This window comes from Budorcas taxicolor, chromosome 5, assembly GCF_023091745.1.
Source record: "Budorcas taxicolor isolate Tak-1 chromosome 5, Takin1.1, whole genome shotgun sequence".
Classification (NCBI taxonomy): domain Eukaryota; kingdom Metazoa; phylum Chordata; class Mammalia; order Artiodactyla; family Bovidae; genus Budorcas; species Budorcas taxicolor.
Window position 1 is genome coordinate 145,601,519 of NC_068914.1, and position 19,381 is coordinate 145,620,899.

At 41.8% G+C, this 19,381-nt stretch overlaps 1 pseudogene; it reads left to right on the forward strand.

Annotated features, from left to right (window-relative positions):
• LOC128048494 (antigen WC1.1-like) overlaps positions 1–19,381 on the forward strand; it is a 40,827-nt pseudogene that overhangs the window by 18,044 nt on the left and 3,402 nt on the right.

Below are 19,381 nucleotides of genomic sequence, written 5' to 3' on the forward strand. Positions count from 1 at the left end.
TTCAGACTTAAATTGAAGAAAGTAGGGAAAACCACTAGACCATTCAGGTATGACCTAAATCAAATTCCTTACAATTATACAGTGGAAGTGACAAATAGATTTAAGGGACTAGATCTGATAGACAGAGTGCCTGATGAACTATGGACGGAGGTTCATGACATTGTACAGGAGACAGGGAGCAAGACCATCCCCAAGAAAAATAAAAGCAAAAAAGCAAAAGGCTGTCGAGGAGGCCTTACAAATAGTTGTGAAAAGAAGAGAAGCAAAAAGCAAACGAGAAAAGGAAAGGTATACCCATTTGAATTCAGAGTTCCAAAGAATAGCAAGGAGGGTTTTGCTTTGCTCAGTAGCTATTTGTCTTTTTCTGAAGTCTACTTGGTAAATCTGTATATTCCCTTAAAGAGTTTCTTCTTACTACAGAAATATTCTCTTGTGCATATGTTATATTGAATAATAGATGAGAGTAGTTTAGAGTCTATTTAACAATTTTCCATTAAAACCCATGGCAAATTCATGTTGATGTATGGCAAAACCAATACAATATTGTAAAGTAATTAGCCTCCAATTAAAATAAATAAATTTTTATTAAAAATTATGTAAGCGAAATTTTAAATATAAATTTATTCTGTGTTTATGGACTATTTTTCTTTAATATACCTTATTTTCATAAACAATTATCATTAATTTAATTTTGCTTCACTATTTTGTTGATTAGCATTGATTTAAAGAAAATATATTTCACTGAATTGTATTCATCTGCTCATTTATTTAATAAATATTTAACAAGCTCTTATCATGGTATTTAGAAAATGTTCTCCATCCATACTTGTTGAATGAGTGCATACAATGTGCAAGCACTGTCCTGATAGAAGAAACACAGGGTAATAAAAGTATGCAAGGTCTTTCCTTCATTCAGGGGTGCATTAGTGTGTGTGTGTGCCTTTATAGACGGCTGTGTTTGTATTTGTTATTGAATGCGCAGAGTGATTAATAAGTAAATATTTATAGGTGTTTCAGATATCTTTCTCTATCTTTAATTTTTTCTCTAGAATATTTTACAGATTTTCTTATATATTTTTAGGAACTCTATAAACTAACATCATTTGCCCCTTTTCTTACATTATTTGGAAATATTTCCCCATCTCTTGTGTATGATTTTGTGTATGTAGGTTTGTATATGTGTATGGGAGGCTATGTGATGAAATTTATAGCGTTTTAGTTTTTTATTATGCCTTTAATGCAATGTTTCAAATGCCATTATTCATCTCAAAATAACTTTTAATCAAGTTTATTTTCTACAAATGATTTTATAATTCCACTAAATAATATTTAAAACCTTACTGCATATAAATTTATTTTACTGTGCATGATGGTGTAATATTGTCATCAGTTAGGAATTACATTTTAGATATGTGGTATTTTTACTTATAATTTCAAATAAAAATATATTATTTCATGATCTCATGGATATGACACCCAAGAAATAGGTAAAAATAGAAAAGTGAGAATATTCCAGATGGCTCAGTTGTAAAGAGTTCACCTGGCAGTGGAGGAGACACAGAAGACATGGATTCAACCCCTGGGTCAGGAAGATCCCCTGGAGAAGGAAATGGCAACTCACTCCAGTATTCTTTCCTTGGAAATCTCATGGACAGAGGAGCCTGGCAGGCTATACTCCATGAGGTCACAATGAGTTAGACACAACTGAATGACTGAACACCAGCATGACAGTAAAAGAAACAACAGTAGAGTGAAAAGGCACCTTACAGCAAGTCATATAAGGGATTAATTTCCAAAATAAATAAGAATCCTACAGCTCAAGAGGAAAACAAAAGCAACAGCAACAAAAGCTCTAATAAATTGATTTAAAAAATTGGTCAGGGTCTAGCCATTTCTCCAAAGAAGACATATGGATAGCTAACAGGTATATGAAAATATACTGACATCTCCAATCATCAGAGAAATGTAAATGAAAACAGCAATGAGATGTCATCTGACACCTGTCAAAATGGCTATAATTTTAAAAAAGACAAGTATTGGCAAGGTTGTGGAGAAACTGGAACTCTTCTGGATATTTATCCACATTAAATGTGTATATTGCATCTCAAAACTATGACCAAAAAATCTGTATAATTTACAGTGATTTGCCTTTTCATTTTGGTATTGTTGAGTTTTTCTCTCTGCTCTTGATTAGTATTGCTCGGTGTTGATCAATTTTCAGTGAGCCATGTTTGAACAGCTTTCCTCTATTATCTTTGTCTTATGCTCACTTTCTTTATTAGAATAATATTATTTTTTCTTTATTAATTCCAATCTTGTACATCCTTTAGGCTTTACTTCTCCTAGCTTCTTAAATGAAAGCTTACATTTTTTCGTTTTCCGTCTTTCCTCTTTTCTAAATCTAGGGTATAAATTTCCCTTAGACACTACTTTAGTTGCATTGGAAGAATTTAGTTACAGAATACCTTTGTTACCATTATTTCACAATATTTTCAAGTTTGAAAGTTATTTCCAGACCCAGGAATTCTTTGGAAGAATATTTCTTAATTTTCTCTGTAGGGATGGCTAAGTATATTTTCTTATTAATACTTAACTTAATTTCACTCTGGTCAAAGTAAATACTCTGTATAAATTCAATTCTCTGAAGGTTTTTGTTCTATCGTGTGATCATCAAAACATCTACTTCTGCTTTATTGACTATGCCAAACATTTGACTATGTGGGTCACAACAAACTGTGGAAAATTCTTCAAGAGATGGGAACACCAGACCACCTGACCTACCTCTTGAGCAATCTATATGCAGGTCAGGAAGCAGTAGTTAGAACTGACATGAAACAACAGACTGGTTCCAAATAGGGAAAGGAGTATGTCAAGGCTGTATACTGTCACCCTGCTTATTTAACTTATATGCAGAGTACATCATGAGAAATTCTGGGTTGAATGAAGCACAAGCTGGAATCAAGATTGCTGGGAGAAATATCAATAACCTCAGATATGCAGATGACACCACCCTTATGGCAGAAAGTGAAGAACTAAAGAGCCTCTTAATGAAAGTGAAGGAGAGTGAAAAAGCTCAACATTCAGAAAACGAAGATCATGACATCCGGTCCCATCACTTCATGGCAAATAGATGGGGAAACAGTGGAAACAGTGCCAGACTTTAGTTTGGGGAGCTCCAAAATCACTGCAGATAGTGACTGTAGCCATGAAATTAAAAGATGCTTACTCCTTGGAAGAAAAGCTATGAACAACCTAGACAGCATATTAAAAAGCAGAGACATTACTTTGCCTACAAAGGTCCATCTAGTCAAGGCTATGGTTTTTCCAGTAGTTATGTATGGATGTGAGAGTTGGATTATAAAGAAAGCTGAGCACCAAAGAACTGATGCTTTTGAACTATGGTGTTGGAGAAGACTTTTGAGAGTCCCTTGGACAACAAGGAGACCCAACTAGTCCATTCTAAAGGAAATCAGTCCTGAATATTCATTGGAAGGACTGATACTGAAGCTGAAATTCCAATACTTTGGCCACCTGATGTGAAGAACTAACTCATTTGAAAAGACTCTGATGCTGGGAAAGGTTGAAGGTGGGAGGAGAAGGGAACAACAGAGGATGAAATGGTTGGATGGCATCACTGACTCGATGGACATGAGTTTGAGTAAACTCTGGGAGTTGGTGATGGACAAGAAGGCCTGGCATGCTGTAGTCCATGGAGCTGTAGAGTCAGACACGACTGAGTGACTGAACTGAGCCGAACTGATGATCATTTGAAAATGGAAGTTTCCAGCGAATTAACAATAATGTAAATAACAAATTCTTTAATTGTTGGCGTATTGCTCTATATATGTTATTTGGCTAACTGTGTTGTTTACATCTGCTATATTCTTCATTCTTTTTTGCATACTTGGTCTGCATGCTATTGAAAAATGGATGTTAAAGTCCCCCCATTTTGATTACGATTTTGTCTACTTCTGTTCTTTGTTCTGTCAAGTATTATTCTATATTTCAAAGCAATGTTTTGACATTTTCTTGGATTTTAATATCTATAATATCTTCATTAAGGGTGTATCCTGTTATAATCATGAAAATACCCTCTTTAATTCAATTAGCACATCTTGCTTTGAAGTCTACTTTCTGTGACCTTTATATAGCTATTCCAGTTTTCTTACAATTAGGATTCACAAAGTATGTACATTTTTTCCATCATTTTACTTTCAACCTTTCTTTACCCTCATATATAAGCTGAATATCTTCATGGTGGCATTTACATGGATTTTGTGGTTTCATCAAGATGGGCTTTAACTTGAAGTATCTAATCAATTTACTGTAACTGCAATTATTGGTATTTTGGGGCTCGTATCTATCATTTCCTTTTAATTAACCCATGTGCTTTATGTTCTTTTTTCCTCTCTTTTCCCCCTTCTTTTGTATTAAACAGATCTGTTATTATTCCAAATTTTCCTTTTTCCTTTGATTTTCAGCAGCTTTACTAGGTGTGGGAGTTTTCATGCCCATCCATCCATTTTTAAAAAATTCTCAGTTATTGTATCTCCAAGTGTTACTTCTGCTGCTCTGTCTCTCTGCCTGAGCTTCTCTTCTCCTCCTGTAACGCCTCCTTCTTCTCATCTCTCACCTCTAGGACTCCTCTAAGTTAGTAATTCTGTGTAGAGTTCTCTCTAAAATTCTTCTAAACTTATTAATTCAACTCTCTAGACATTTTATTTTCAGTTGGTAACTGTTCCTTGATTTTTTATAGTTATAATTAGTTGTTAATGTTTTTCATCTTTTCACCCATTTATTCTCTCATTTCCTCTTTTTTCCTCTATATATTGATCATGGTTAAAATCTGTATCTGCTAACTCCAGCTCCTCTATCATGTGAGTCTCTGCCTTCTCTTATTTTCTTTTTTCCACTTTGTTAATATGTCATGTCATCCCATGCCTTTGGCATTGAAAAAATGATCCTCCAGATACATTTTCTAACCCTTGAGAGGATTCATATTCTGTTTTGTTAAGCAAGTAGAAGGGTCGAAGATCACTCAATATATATAAATGTAACTGAGAACTGAGCTGTAACAAGTCTAGGTCGAGGTTTTGGTAGCACTCAATCCTCCTCTTACCTCTCTGTCCATATGGCATGGGCCTTCAGAGATTTCGGTTGAGAACCGGGATACTCTGGTAGCTCAGCGCCCAAGAGAGGGCGGGAGTGGCCGCTCTGCTCTCCCAGACTGTTGGCATGGATCTCTGGCTCCCTGCCAGCTTCATGGCTGTATAATGAGCACACATTTGAGGGAAGAGTCTGCTGTGTGAGAGAGGCTTTCAGGTCTCCAACTCTGTCTCACCACCAGGTAACCCCCAATTATGCTGGCTTCTCTGTCCAAATAGGAGTCCTCTGTTGCTCTGAGCCCGGATTCTGAGCCATTAACCCAGGCACCAAATTGGGAAATTCCTCCAGAGAAAAAGGAGCTGTAGATCCTTGGCTAACATTGAAACATATTACACGATCTCCACTCTTTAGAATTTTAGCATATTTAGTCCATGTTGTGTCCACAAATGTCTGATACCCTTCAGTTTAGTTCAGTCGCTCAGTCGTATCTGACTCTTTGCGACCCCATGAATTTCAGCACGCCAGGCCTCCCTGTCCATCACCAACTTCCAGAGTTCACTCAGACTCACATCCATCGAGTCGGTGATGCCATCCAGACATCTCATCCTCTCTCGTCCCCTTCTCCTCCTGCCCCCAATCCCTCCCAGCATCAGAGTCTTTTCCAATGATACCTTTACTTAAAGAAAATTTCTGGCATTTGAAGTTGTGTCTAACAACACCATTGGCCTGCTTTCTCTTCCATTCTTCATGGAAGTACAGAATTTGAGGTTTTATTCTCTACTTTATCACTTACTTAAACTACAACAGTGATAGACATCATTTAACCTTTCTTTCCATGACTGGTTATGTATCAAAGGAGAGAATAATGCAGTGTGTCTGTCAATATTGCTTGTTCAAAGGCTTTCAAAGCAGGAATGTAACATATTTTTCCTCTGTGAGTTAGAAATACATATTTTCCCCTAGAGAACAAACAACTCCAAATTTTAGATAATAGCAATTCCTGACACAAAGTCCAAGGAGACATTATGTTCATTTGGGAGAAGAAGCTACATTCTGTGATTCCCAGTAGAGTCTGGCCAATGTCAGTCAATGTCTTCTGACATCATCTCTCATGCAGGGTTGTTTAATCTACTCAAAGAGATTATATTTTTTGAAACTAAGTATCCAGATCTGGAGTTTGAAGCTTAGAATCATAAGTGGACTATTCTGGGGTAAACCATCGTGTCTCACAGACCATTTGTTTTTCAGTTCTCATGACTATACCAAGGAGAATGATTTTAATGACAGAGGATTCATGGCTGCTCCCCAAGGCTTCTGATGAGGCCACTGCCTGACTCTAAAGTCAATGACCAAGACTGTGTAGCTTAGAAAGAATACATCCAGTTACCAGCCTAATCCTGAGACTCTGAACTCATTTAACCACTCAGGGTAGAGAGACCAACATTTCCTGTAAATCTTTCTCAGATTCTGTGCAGAGCTCTACAAATCAGAATGTTAACTCTGATAGGACCTTGTAACACCATCTGTCTCAGACTATTTAGTAAAGTAATATTTCCTGTTTTTGTCCATTTTCATCCTTGTTATGCTCTTATCACTTCTATAAGAAACCAGATCCAAATCTTCCACAGGGCAGTGACTCCGCAGCATGAGCTTCTGAGGAGAGCGCCCTCAACTGCTCGGGTGAGGGTTCCACACGACAGAAGATCTTTCTCATCTGCTGGTCAGCAACCCATTGTCTCATTTCTCTCTCCTCAGACAGCAGACAGCTCCGCCTGGTGGACGGGGCCGGGCCCTGCGCCGGGAGAGTGGAGATCCTTGACCAGGGCTCCTGGGGCACCATCTGTGATGACGGCTGGGACCTGGACGATGCCCGTGTGGTGTGCAGGCAGCTGGGCTGTGGAGAAGCCCTCAGTGCCGTGGAGTCTGCTCCCTTTGGGGCGGGATCAGGACCCATCTGGCTGGACCACGTGTATTGTGGAAGAATGGAGTCCCACGTGTGGCAGTGCCCTTCCCGGGGCTGGGGGCGGCACAACTGCGGTCATGACGAGGATGCAGGAGTTATCTGCTCAGGTATGATCAGTGAATTGCTCACGGACTGAAAGGACAGAAAGCTCCAAGGAAGCTGGTGTCTGATCACCAGGGCAATAGATGTGTAAGCTAGAGATGTCTGAGATATCCTCCTTGAAGGCATAAAGTATCTCTGAGTGATCAGTTCAGTTCAGTCGCTCAGTGGTGTCCGACTCTTTGCTACCCCATGGACTGCAGCATGCCAGGCTTCCCTCTCCATCTTCCCTCTCTCATCTCCCTTCCACCAACTGCCGAAGCTTACTCAAAGTCATATCTACTGAGTCGGTAATGCCATCCAACCATCTCATCCTCTGTCTTCCCCTTCTTCTCCTGCGTTCAATCTTTCCTAAAATCAGGGTCTTTTCAAAGGAGCCAGTTCTCCACATCAGGTGGCCAAAGTATTGGAGTTTCAGCTTCAGCATCAGTCCTTCCAATGAATATTCAGGACTGATTTCCTGATGGGCTTCATTTATTGCTACTTTCCGCTTACAAGTCTCTGCTATTTCTTCTCCAGTGATCTTACCTGATATAGCTTAATCTATATCCCAATAAAAATTGACACTCATTTTTTATATAATTTACTTTTGGAAGAGTGAAACATTTGCAAATCACCACATGCACCTGCTTTGCACAGTGAGCCCATGGGAGGAAAGGGCTAGAATGAGGATGTACCTTCCAGGATGGAGTCCTTTCTGAATATATGGTGTGAGACACTTTTTTGTGCTAGGTTAGTAGGAGTGGAGGCACAGGAGACATCATCAAACAAATCAGAGAGGAACTTATGGATTTGTGCCAAATTGCAAGTCCCCTTTGAAAATTTAGCTTTACATTCATAGCTCTTTGACTGGTAGGACAATAGAGTTGTTGATGAAATGTTCTGAGTCTGGGTTCTCCTTTCATTGTTACTTTTTTTCCTTTAAAACCTCTGTATAAACCAAAATTTTGGAGGAACACTTAGCCACACACTGACAAGTCAAAGATATAGGCAATAAAATACGAATTTCTATGTTTTATGGTAAGAAATTATATTTTATACCTGATGTCTTCAATGATATAAGAGAATTGTGTTTGGGGGCTTGTTTGATAGGAATAGGAGTAAGAGGACACCTGTAATTTTTGAAGAAGGTGGAGGAGACTTATAGTAGCTAAGAGGAAAAAGAAGGGCAATGGGAGATGTCAAAGGCCATATGGGGTTCTCTGAGCATCACTGCGGGTCCAGGCGTGGTGTGGAGGATGCTACGTGTGTCCAAGGATACAGGAGGTCTGTACAGCAAGAGACCAGACAAAGATGTATCTTTTATTATATTTAATACCTTTATCCACTCACACCAGCCTCCTATTGCACAAATTTTCTTACAATTTTCACACACATATCCTTTCATATAAAATTTAAAATCAAGTAGAAAATAAAAAAGAAATAATAATATGTCTCAGAAGTATCTATCCTGATGTGTATAAGACTTCATTGATTATTCAGCATATATTTGAGTGTTTAGCATGTATCTTGGTATATGAAACAACATACAAGAAATATTTCTTTTTTGTTCTTTTTAAATTTGTAACCTCATGGGATTGATATAGAAACTAACAACCTGTTAAGTACAAATGTTTTAATTAGAATGTGTATCCTATGACCAAACTCCCAGCCAGACCACACCAGATGTCCTAACCTGGACTGGGGAGTTGAAAGTGGGTAAGTAACAAAAGGCTCACAGATCATCCTGGCTCTCACCATTCCCTCTTGGATAAGTGCTCAAGCTGGTCCTTCGATTCATTAATTTCTATAGCGTATTTTCTGTTCTCTCCTGTTCTCTACAGTAGATTTTTATTCTGTTGAAATATTCTTTCTGAACCTTCAATGTTCTCATACTTATGAAATCAGAGTCCTTTACCAGAAAGAATTCCACCGTGTGCATAAATAATTATAAGCACAGTCAGAAATCAGGCAAATGTATTTAAAAATAGTTCTTTATGATGAGGTTTTATTTTTTTCTTTAGGTTCCTTTCCTCTATCCAAAATATGGTCCCTGAAGGTCAAATCATGTCGTGAGTCTTTCCTTAGTCTCCCTCTTTCAGTTTCAGACTCCATCAGCTCCCAGTTTAACCTATGCCTCATCCCAGCCACACTCCACTCCTACAGAAGTTTTTCCCTTTAAGAGTCTCTTTTCCATCTGTTTGTAGCTCTTAGGATTGTTTTCTCTTGTCTGCAGTGGTAGAAATGGGAAAGGGAAACAGGGTTAGGTCGCAGATGGAAGGAGCACAGGGGTAAAATGTGTTAAAAACTTGCTGGACAGATATTTTCCCCAAATCTTTCTTTCATCCATATGGAGGCTTTTGTAAGGTAGAAATCTGTAAATTATATATGACTGTTTGCTCTGTCTTCTCTTCTTCTCCTCCTCTCTTTTTTTTAAACAGCATGATAACTATTACTCAAGAAATAGGAAGTAGTTTGCAGTTAGCATATGAGTGCATGCTAGGTCTCTTCAGTCATGTCTGACTCTTTGCGACTCTGTGAATTGTAGCCCATCAGGCTCCCTCATCCATGGGATTCTCCAGGACAGAATACTGGAGTGGGTTGCTGTGCCCTCCTCCCAGGGATTGAACTTGTGCATTGGCAGGTGGGTTCTTTACCACTAGTGCCACCTGGGAAGCTCCATTTAGCATATAGATAGAACTTAAACACATTAAATTGCCTTCACTCCGTAGCATCTGCTATGATTCTCATGTGTTGGAAGAAAACCAGTAATATGAAGTAATCAACACAATTAGTCATCTTGTATAGTCCCACTGAGAACTCATTCTCTCCCAGGTTCATTGGTAAATCATAGGCTTTCTTGAAAGATGGCTAGGACCAACCCTTTCTCCTATGACTCTGACCTTTCTTCATATTCAAACTCATCTGTGGATAATTTCTTTTCACAGTTCAAGTTGGCTAAGAAATTCTTGGAATTTTTCAACATCAGAGATTATGAGAAATATATGGGAATCATAAAATGTAGTCTTGTTATAATATCTAGCTTTCCTTCCATGAGCCAAAAGTCTGTTTATAGACTGACCTGCACTCAGATCTCTCTATTGATTTCCCTTGTATCAGTGACTTGAATATTAACTTCTGAGAAAAATCTGGCTGGACTTTTAGCCCCAGAAATTTCAGGATGGCCTTCTAACCTTGTCTGGATCTTGGTTCTCTAACCTCTTGAATCCCAAGGACCCATTTCACTCTGGGTTAGGTCAGTTCTGCACCCAAGTCTGATGCCCATTGCAGTGCAGTTTCCTTGGGCCCTATAGTTTCCAGGCCCTAAATGAGGAATTCACATCCTAACCAACATCAAAATATAAGTTTTTGGAATTCAGCCATTCCAAACTGACTCTGCAAATCCTTCTGGATTTCTCTTCCAAAACTCGCTCATGAAAATGCAATTCTGACACTGTCAAATTGTCTCTTCATCCCTCAGTCCTGGAAAATAAAAGCTTTCACACCATTGCCTGTGACATGTTTCCAGTTGCCAAGCCAGGATCATGAACATGCAGTGGGTTTATTTATTTGTTTCTCTCAGGATTTGTGCATCTGGTTGGAAAGGATGGACCCTGCTCAGGGCGAGTAGAAGTGTATTCTGGAGAACCTGGATCCCAGTGTCTGATGGGAACTTCACACTCCCCACTGCCCAAGTCATCTGTGCAGAGCTGGGGTGTGGCAAAGCTGTGTCTGTCCTGGGACACGTGCCCTTCAGAGAGTGAGATGGCCGGGTCTGGGCTGAAGAGTTCAGGTGTGAGGGGGAGGAGCCTAAGCTCTGGTCCTGCCCCAGAGCGCCCTGTCCAGGGGGCACTTGTCACCACAGTGGAGCTGCTCAGCTCGTCTGTTCAGGTGAGACGCAGGTCAGGACTAACCTCCCTGCACACTCTGTTCAGGCGAGAAATCATGAGATGTTTCTGAAATTCTGTTATCTCGTATCCAGCATACTCAGAAGTCCGGCTCATGACAAACGGCTCCTCTCAGTGTGAGGGGCAGGTGGAGGTGAACATTTCTGGATGATGGAGAGCACTCTGTGCCTCCCACTGGAGTCTGGCCAATGCCAATGTTGTCTGTCGTCAGCTTGGCTGTGGAGTAGCCATCTCCACCCCCAGAGGACCACACTTGGTGGAAGGAGGTGATCAGATCTCAACAGCCCGATTTCACTGCTCAGGGGCTGAGTCCTTCCTGTGGAGTTGCCCTGTGACTGCTCTGGGTGGGCCTGACTGTTCCCATGGCAACACGGCCTCTGTGATCTGCTCAGGTAAGAGAGGCAAGGGCTACTGGTGCTCAGGATGCTCTTGGAGTGAAACGCCCCCAAGAGCAGAGGTTGAGGGAAAACTGGCTTTAAAAGGTAGTTTCTCTTTTTAAAATTTGTTTATTATAATTGGAGGATAATTACTTTATAGTATTGTGATGGTTTTTGCCATACGTCAGTATAGACCGGCCATAGGCATCCATTTGTCCCCTCCATCCTGTACTCTCCTCCCACCTTCCTCCCCACCCCACCCCTCCAGATTGTCACAGATCACCAGCTTTGGGAGCCCTGCATTATAAATCAAACTCTCAATGCCTATCTGTTTTGCATAAGGTAATGTATATGTTTCAATGGTATTCTCTCAAATCATCCCCCCGTCAACAAATAGATTCAAGAGATTAGATCTGATAGAGTGCCTGAAGGACTATGGACAGAAGTTCATGATGTTGTACAGGAGGTGGTGATCAAAACCATCCCCAAGTAAAAGAAATGCAAAAAGGCAAAATGGCTATCTGAGGAGGCCTTACAAATAGCTGAGAAAAGAATAGAAGTGAAAAGCAAAGGAGAAAAGGAAAGATATACCCATTTGAATGCAGAGGTCCAAGGTATATCAAGGAGAGATAAGAAAGCCATCCTAAGTGAAGAATGCAAAGAAATAGAGAAAAACAATGGAATGGGAAAGACTAGAGATCTCTTCAAGAAAATTAGAGATACCAAGGGAACATTTCATGCAAAGATGGGCACAATATAGGACAGAAATGGTATGGACCTAACAGGGCAAAGGATATTAAGATGAGGTGGCAAGAATACACAGAAAGACTACACAAAAAATCTTAATGACCCAGATAATCTTAATAACTCAGATAATCACTCACCTTGAGCCAGACATCTTGGAGTACAAAGTCAAATGGGCTTTAGGAAGCATCGCTACCAACAAAGCTAGATGGAATTCTAGCTGAGCTATTTCAAATCCTAAAACATGATGCTGTGAAAATGCTGCATTCAATATGCCAGCAAATATGGAAAACTCAGCAGTGACCACAGGATATGGAACAATGGACTGGTTCCAAACTGGGAAAGGAGTGCACCAAGGCCATATATTGTCACCCTGCTTATTTAACTTATATGCAGAGTACATCATGAGAAATGACAGGCTGGGTGAAGCACAAGCTGGAATCAACATTTTGAGGAGAAATATCAATAACCTCAGATGTGCAGATGACACCACATTTATGGCAGAATGTGAAGAAGAACTAAAGAGCGTCTTGATGAAGGTGACAGAGGAGAGTGAAAAAGCTGGCTTAAAACTCAACATTTAAAAAATGAAGATTATGGTTTTGCCATACATCAACATTTGGTCCCATCACTTTATGGCAAATAGATGGGAAAAACAATGGAACCAGCAGTAGACTTCATTTTCTTGGGCTCCAAAATGACTGCAGATGATGACTGTAGCCACGAAATTAAAAGACACTTGCTCCTTGCAAGAAAAGCTATGACCAACCTAGACAGCATATTAAAAAGCAGAGACATTACTTTGTCAATGAAGGTCCATATAGTCAAAGCCATGGTTTTTCCAGTAGTCATGTATGAATGTGAGAGTTGGACCATAAAGAAGGCTGAATGATGAAGAATTGATGCTTTTGAGCTCTGGTGTTGGAGAACTCTCTTGAGAGTCCCCTGGACTGCAAGGAGATCAAACCCATCAATCCTAAAGGAAATCACTCCTGATTATTCGTTAGAAGGACGGATGCTAACGCTAAAGCTCCAATACTCTGGCCACCTGATTCAAAGAGCTGGCTCATTAGAAAACACCTTTATGCTGGGAAAGATTGAAAGCAGGAGGACAAGGGGATGACAGAGGTTGAGATGGTTGGATAGCATCCCTGACTCAATGGACATGAGTTTGAACAAGCTCTGGGAGATGTGAAGCACAGGGAAGACTGGTGTGCTGCAGTCCATGGTGTTGCAAAGAGTCAGACTCGACTGAGCGACCGAACAACAACAACAACTCCTGCCAGTGAGTCCAACTGTCTGTTCTTGCATCTGTGTCTCAAAAAGTAGACATTTCATGGTGAAATATTATAGCAATTTAATTATTTTCTCTTGCATGTAACTGTACATTCCTTCTGGGATAGATATCTGTGTAAGATAAGGGTCAGGTTTCATATGGACATCCAGCTGACTCAGAATCTTTTACTGCACAGGCTCTTTTCCCCACTGCTGTCACCTTTGTCATCAGCAGAAGGGCATAGTTGTCTGTCCTTTACGACAGTCTGCTCTGTCCATTGTACTATTTGTCTATTCTGGCTCCAATACTGTATGTCTTAATTATTGTATCTTTATATTGTCTGGATGATTTTAATTTATGAAGTGAAGTGAAGTGAAGTCGCTTAGTCGTGTCCGACTCCTTGAGACCCAATGGACTGTAGCCTACAAGGCTCCTCTGTCCATGGCATTTTCCAGGCAAGAGTACTGGAGTGGGTTGCCATTTCAGAGTTGCTTTTTATTAACTCCTCTAACACTGTTTCTTTTCTTTCCAACTGTGTTGGTCTTTCTAGGCCTTTTGGATTTTGTATAAGTTTTAGAATCAGCTTGTCACTTTTCACCACCCCCACCACCCCGAAAAAAAAAAATCCTAAATGTATTTCGATTGTGACTAGATTGAATCTATGTATAAATTTGAGGATGATTAACAATTTTGAGTCTCCCAATTCACTGACATAGTATATCCCTCCATTCAGTTAGGTCTTGAATTTCTCTCAGAGGTTTTGCCCATCTTCTACTAGGTTTTCTCTTAGGCATTTATTTTTGATGCTAGTCGTATTTTTTTGTGTGTAAAAGTGTCCTAAGAATGATTCTTTTGGACTTGTTTCACCTTTTAATATTTTTTTGAGACTTATAGAAAAGTTGTAAGAATAATATAAAAATTCCCAGATGACCTTTACCTGGATTTCCCAATGTTAGTATTTTGCTTTAATCTTTTTAAAAAATACATATATTTTAAATATATATATATATTTTATTGAAGTGTAGTTGATTTACCATGTTTCAGGTGCACAGCAAAGTGATTCAGTTATACAAACACACATGATTATTTTTGAAATTATTTTACATCATAGGTTATTGCAAGATATTGACTATAGTTCCCTATACTATACAGTAAACCACTGTTACTTGTTGCCTATCTATTTTAAAATTAGAAATCTAGCATTCTATTCATACTAAGTCAAACAAGTGGAATCAAAATGTCATAAACTTTTTAGTTAGGCAAAAATTTATGTTTTCTAAAATATACATATTATACATAATGATATATGTGTAAAAAAGCTTTTCTACTACACTTGATAAAGACTTGAGTAAGAACATCAAAAAAATGAAAGAAGAGATAATAGAAAAAGTGAAACATGATCTTTTACTTTTATCCAGTATGTTTCACTTTTTCTATTTCATATTCATTCTTTCTACTCTGCCATCTTGAATTGGAAGTCCTGTTTTGCTTTAATCTTTATCTCTCTGTTTGTCTCCCCTCTTTTTCTGTCTGTCCCCGTCCTGTTCCATTTGTCCCTAAATATGTAAACTCTTTCTGAATTAGGTTGCAGACATGATGTCCCTTTATCCCTAAAATACTTCAAGGAATTTCCACAGGTGTTAACCACAGTTCAGTCAAGTCTCAGCAAACTTCAGCCCCAGATGACATCTAAGTGCAACCACATGAAACACCCCAAGACAGAACTGCCAAGTGGAGTCTTTCTCAGATTACACCCAGAAAATCATGAGCAAACTGAAGTATATATGTTTTGCTTTAGTTGCTAAGTTTTGGGGGGAATTTGCTTTGCAGCACTATAACTAGGACACTTACCATGTGACCAGCATTTCTAAATAGAGGAATATTTGTCCTCTGATCTTCCATTGAACTCTTTCTACCTTATGCTGATCTAACACTGAGATACACTCATTCTCTAGTTCTTAATTCCAGCTATTAAGTTTTTTAGCTCTAGAATTTTTATTTGTTTTTGTAATCATTTCCTTGCCAAGAGGCATATCTTGTGAGTTAATTTGATGAGCATTTTAATCAAGGCTGTTTAAATTCTCTGTCAATGGAATCTAGAAAAAGGGTACAGGAGAATCTATTTTCAGGGCAGAAACAGAGATGAAGACCTAGAGAACAGATGGGAACACACCGCGGTGGTTAGGAGAGGGCAGGATGAACTGAGAGAGTAGCGCTGACTTATATACACTGTCGCGTGGGAAACAGATGGTAGCAGGAAGCGGCTGTGTAGCCCAGGGAGCTCAGCTAGATGCTCTGTGATGACGGAAAGGGTGGGATGGCGGATGGGGCGGGAGGGAGGCTGGAGAGGGAGGGTATATGTGCATACTAATGGCTGATTCACGTTGTTGTACAGCAGAAACTAACACAACATTGTAAAGCAATTATCTTCCAGTAATAAAAATAATAACAAAATAAAATAAATTCTCTATCTGGTAACTCTAATAGCTGGATACCCTGGGATATTCTTTCCAATGTTTCCTTTTGCCTCTTGAGCTTCCATGAAATCTCTTTTGTATAATTATTTGTTTAAATGATAGACATTGAAGATGAAAAATTGTAGAAATTCTTCAGAAAGGATTTTGTTTTGCTTCTTCTACTTAGGGATAGATTTAGGAGTAACACACCTTATTTAACTCAGTGCAACACTTGGCTTAAACCAAAATTATGGCACTGTCAAAGGCAGTCTCCATAGAGAAAGTGGACACTAAAGTTATGATAACTTTACTGATATGTCACAGCTTTCATTTCAGGCTCCACTGCTAGGTCATGTTTTAACCTTAATTTAGTTTTCAGTACTTCAACCCTCCCAGCCCTCTGATCATTGGTGTTTCTGCAGGAAACCAGACCCAGGTGCTGCCCCAGTGCAATGACTCTGTGTCCTAACCAGCAGGCTCTGAGGCCTCAGAGGAGAGCGCCCCCTACTGCTCAGGTGAGGGTCCCACAGGACAGAAGACCTTCTTAGCCCCTGCCGCCTCGCCCCCTCACCACCGTCACCGTCCCATTTCTGTCTCCTCAGACAACAGACAACTCCGCCTGGTGGACGGGGGCGGTCCCTGCGCCGGGAGAGTGGAGATCCTTGACCAGGGCTCCTGGGGCACCATCTGTGATGATGGCTGGGACCTGGACGATGCCCGCGTGGTGTGCAGGCAGCTGGGCTTTGGAGAAGCCCTCAATGCCATGGGGTCTGCTCCCTTTGGGGCGGGATCAGGGCCCATCTGGCTGGACGACCTGAACTACACAGGAAAGGAGTCTCACGTGTGGCGGTGCCCTTCCCGGGGCTGGGGGCGGCACGACTGCAGACACAAGCAGGACGCGGGGGTCATCTGCTCAGGTCTGCGCTGCACACTGTCCACAGTTTGGGGGAGGGGTGGGGCTCTGGAGGACGCGGGTCTGATCCCTGAAGGAGAGAGGCAGAAAGGACTAGAGAAGGGCGCTTCCTCGCATGGAGCCTGTCTTTTCAGCAGACGTGAAGAGGAGGTGCTTTCACTTCCTCCTGCAGCAGCTGAAATTCTGGTCCTTTTTTCTCAATAGTGTTTCCTGGCAGAGCCGTTTCTGACGGTTTCCACGTGAAAGCAGGGCTCTCTCTCCAGTTCCCTGTGGTAGTACAGTCTGGAGATCCTGTGGATGATGTAACGAAAGCACAGATTGACTGCTCAGTTCTGTATGCTAGGAGCCTGCTGAGGGTCTCCGCGGGCCAACATCCCAGTGTCCACAAGGCTGCGTTCTTCCTGGAGGCCCCCTTTCCCAGCCTCATCCCAAGGTCCTCAAGTTAGTTACATCTGTAAAGCCCCTTTTGCCAGGTCAGGTAACATATTCACAGGTACTAAGGATTGGTATGTGGACAGTTGTGGCTCCATTATTTTGCTTCCCTCCCCAAATACCCACATCACATTCCATCCACAAACCGTTTTAGGTTTTTTCAGGAAGCAGGAGTCAGTTCTCCATCCTGCAGGTGCCCCAGTTGGTCTTTCTTTCAGTTTGTATCCACTACATCATCGTGGATAATAGAAAGACAGACACAAACAGACAAAGTCAGGGAAAAGTGAGGCAATGATAGTCTTGTCAACTAGTGGGTATCTCTGCAGTTGGCTCAGGGATGTATAGTCACAGTTTCTGGGAGAGAGGAAAACCCAGAGCACTGAGCGGAGTGCTCACTGTGTCCTGTCTCCTCTCTTTCAACCTTAGAGTTCCTGGCCCTCAGGATGGTGAGCGAGGACCAGCAGTGTGCTGGGTGGCTGGAAGTTTTCTACAGCGGGACCTGGAGCAGTGTCTGCCGTGACCCCATAGACGACATCACCGTGTCCGTGATCTGCAGACAGCTTGGCTGTGGGGACAATGGAACCCTTGACACTTTTGTTGCTCTTAGAGAAGGTTCTAGACCCCGGTGGGTAGATGGAATCCAGTGTTGGAAAACTGACACCTCTCTCTGGCAGTGTCCTTCTGACTCTTAGAAATACAGTTCCTGCTCTCCAAAGGAGGAAGCCTATATCTCGTGTGCAGGTGACTACTGTCTGTTTCTATGTCTGTCTCAACCCCGAAGGATGTTGCTAGAGTGATTTTATGCTTTCCAATCTAAGTGATGATTTTAAGTTGAGTCTACAAAATGTCTATGTGCCTGTGTCTGTGTGTGTGTTTGTATTTGTTGTGGGGTGTGGAGACCAATAAATGGTGAACAGTTACAGTTATTTCAGCTGATGATCACATGCACTGAATGTCTCAGAGCAGGAGATAATGCGCGTGTGTTTTCACATGTCATTCGCACTGAGTCAGACCTTAGATAACCTTATGTGGGGACAGGACCACCCCTAGCTGTCCTTGATCCACTGTTTCCCTATTTTGTGCAGGAAAAAGACCCAAGAGCTGTCCAACTGCTGCCCCCTGCACAGGTACATCAGCCCCCTCTCCCCTGTGAATACCAGGGGCTCCTTCCTCCCACCAGGGCAGTCACAGGAGGGGCTGCTGCCTTTTCAGACAGAGAGAAGCTCCGGCTCAGGGGAGGAGACAGCGAGTGCTCAGGGCGGGTGGAGGTCTGGCACAGCGGCTCCTGGGGCACCATGTGCGATGACTCCTGGAGCCTGGCAGAGGCCGAGGTGGTGTGTCAGCAGCTAGGCTGTGGCCGGGCCCTGGAAGCCGTGCAGGCTGCGACATTCGGCCCTGGAAATGGGAGCATCTGGCTGGATGAGGTGCGGTGCGGGGGCCGGGAGTCCTCCCTGTGGGACTGTGCTGCGGGGCCCTGGGGGCAGAGCGACTGCAAGCACGAGGAGAACGCTGGTGTGAGGTGCTCTGGTGAGTGAGGGGCTCGGGGTCCACCCTGGGTGAGCTGGGGCAGCACAGGGGCAGTGGGCTGGACCAGGGGTGGTGGGGAGTTTGTGTTCAGAGAGTGTCTGGGGCTCTGATCTAGCACAGTGAAGCTGGGAGGACTGGACACTGATGTCATGGAGACTGAGGGGGTGATTTTAGGGCTCAGAAGGGAAAAATCGGTTACCCTGTGATCTGTCCAATTCCCTTTACCTAATCTCCTGTTTTTCTCTTTAGGTGTAAGGACAACATTGCCCTTAAATACAGCAGGTACTGTGATCCATCCACGGTCAGGGGAGAATACTCAGATTCTGGTAACCTGTTCTGTGGGCTCTCTGACATCTCAGGAGAGGAAAGAGCCTGAGGAGCCCTGGCTGTTGGGAAGGAGCCAGGGCATTGTTGGGGAATGCCCCTGCCTTGGTTTCCATGGCCACATGTTTCTCAGGCCCAGGATCCAAGAGAGTCTGGTTCCAGTGGTGCAGATTCTAAGGTTCTCCCACCTGCCGCTGAGTGTTGCTCCTCGTCGGTGAGGTGCGGGTCTCAGGACTGTTTGATGCCCAAGAAGAAGGGATGAGCCGGGTCCTCAGAG